The sequence below is a fragment of the Alligator sinensis genome, unplaced genomic scaffold (genome assembly GCF_000455745.1).
Source record: "Alligator sinensis unplaced genomic scaffold, ASM45574v1 scaffold1170_1, whole genome shotgun sequence".
Taxonomy (NCBI): Eukaryota; Metazoa; Chordata; order Crocodylia; family Alligatoridae; genus Alligator; species Alligator sinensis.
The window spans coordinates 575,402-577,530 of NW_005842859.1; positions in this window are offsets into that span (position 1 = coordinate 575,402).

The following is a 2,129-nucleotide window of genomic DNA, read 5'->3' on the forward strand; positions in this document are numbered from 1 at the left end:
CCTAGGCCGGGCAGCGCCTCGCCCCCGTCCGGCCTGGCCCCCGGGGCTCGCCGCCGGACCGCCTGCCCCTGCACCACCCCCGGTGCAGGGGCCTGCCCACCCCATCCTGCTGCCAGGGCAGGGAGGGGGCTGCTGCTTCCCTGCATCCCCCGGCCTGGAGGTCGGTGGGGGTAGCGGTGCTGGGGGCTTGGGCCAGGCCTTGGCCCTGCTCCCAAGTTACTGTGGTAACTAGCCGGGACCAGGTCTGCAGGGTGCTGGGCACTGCCCAGCCAGGCACAGGGAGCAGAGGTTAACCCCCTGCCTGCCAGGCCTCTGCCCCCTCTCTGCCGCCCAGGACACGCAGAGGCTGCGTCGCGTGGCACTGTGGCCGAGCTGGATGGTGCCATGGAGCATCTCGTCACGTGTGTCCTGTCTCGGCAGCCGGCACGCTGCAGCCCCGGCCCCAGTTCTGCCCGCGTGCTGTTTCCAGTGCTTCGTCCAGGAGTGTGCTGGGTGCCCACCCGCCTGCTGCCAGCTGACCGGGGTCCCACCACAGGACGACAGTCATTGTGCCTGAGGCCCCTGGGCCGAGCACTCTGGCAGTTTCAGCCTGTGGCTCACCCGCCGCCACCTGCTCCACACGTGGACCACGGGGCTGTTGGTGGAGGTCGAGGTTCGGCCTGTGCCCCAGCCCACAGCCCAGCCAGTGGGACACGGTAGCTGGCCGGCAGCCAGGCTCTTCTCAGCTGCTCTGCGCTGGTCTGGGGGTGATGCCCGTGGTGGTGGGGACTGCGGTGCCTGGGCACCAGGGTGCCAGGAGCTCTGGGCCTGGCCTGGCCTAGGTGCAGGTGCCAGGCCTAGGCCTCAGCTGCTGGGCCCTGCTCCAGGCGCCCTCTGCTGGTCGCTGCCCCCCAGGTGGGGGGGGGGCTGTGCCCCGCACAGCCATCCCTGCAGCCCCTCAGCTCCCAAGATCCCTGGCAAGAGCCACAGCCCACGAGGCTGCTGCGGTCTGCAGGGTCCCCCGTCCAGCAGGATAATGCATAGCACTAGTGACGGCACACAGCACATTCATGGCGCGTGGCACCCTGCTGCAAGCCCCTATGAGGGGAGGGTCGTGCCTCATTCCCACCCCATCCTCCCTCTTGCAGGGGCCGCAGGAGCTCAGCAGGGAGTGGGGCTCCTCCGGCTGCCAGGGAGAAGTCTCCCCAGCCAGGGCACAGGCACGAGCACGGAGGCACCCGCCTCTAGCAGCCACCTGTTTCCCGGCCATTTCACAGGCCCCCGCCCCCCGGCAGCCCTGAGGACTGGCTCAGCCCGCTCAGTGGTCAACGTTGCCAGGGCAGGGCACAGGCCGCAGGAGGGAACCTGCAAAGAATTTCCCCTGCAGGGAAGCCCTGGGCTCCCTCCACCCCAGGGGCTGATGGGCAGGGCAGGGCAGGGCAGGGCAGGCCTCCACGCTGCTCCAGCGGGTGCAGCTGCGTTCCTGCCAGCTGCGCCCTCTGCGACACAGGGGACACACGTGGGGTGGCACACAGTGTGCATCTCACCCCCAGCCAGTCCCAGGCCCATGTGCTCCCCTTGCTGCAGCTCCTACCGGGAAGGCCAGGCTCTGCTGGAAAGAGGCCGCAGCTGTTCTCACCCTCACCCTTGGCTGGGGGGGCACGCTAGCTGCTGCCAGGCGGGGGGCTCCCATGGGCAGCCGGGCTGGGGGCAGCAGGAGCTGGTTCTCTCATCCAGGGCAGCAGATCAGTGCAGACACAGGCTGGAAGTGAGTCCCTCCAGCCCTGGAGAGGTGCTGGGCAGCATGGAGGGTGCAGCTGGGGGGCGGGCGGGCAGGCCCCGACCAGGAGGCTGCGGGGATCAGCCGGGCTGGGGGTGGCACTGCCCGGGGCAGCGGATGAAGGGGTCAAAGGCAGGAAGCTCCGCGGAGCAGCTGCGTGGGGAGGCCGAGGGCCCCGGCTGCCCCCCACTGGCTGCAGGGGAAGGAAGTGGGGAGGAGGACGGCGGAAGGCTTCCTGCCCGGGTGGGGGGACCCGCTTCCCAGGGAAAGGGGCTGGAGACGTTTCTGGAAGGCGCGGGGCGGACGAGGGAGGAGCCTGGCCCAGCGGGGCCGGGCACCCGGGCAGGCAGGGCCGCGGGCCGGGCGGGAG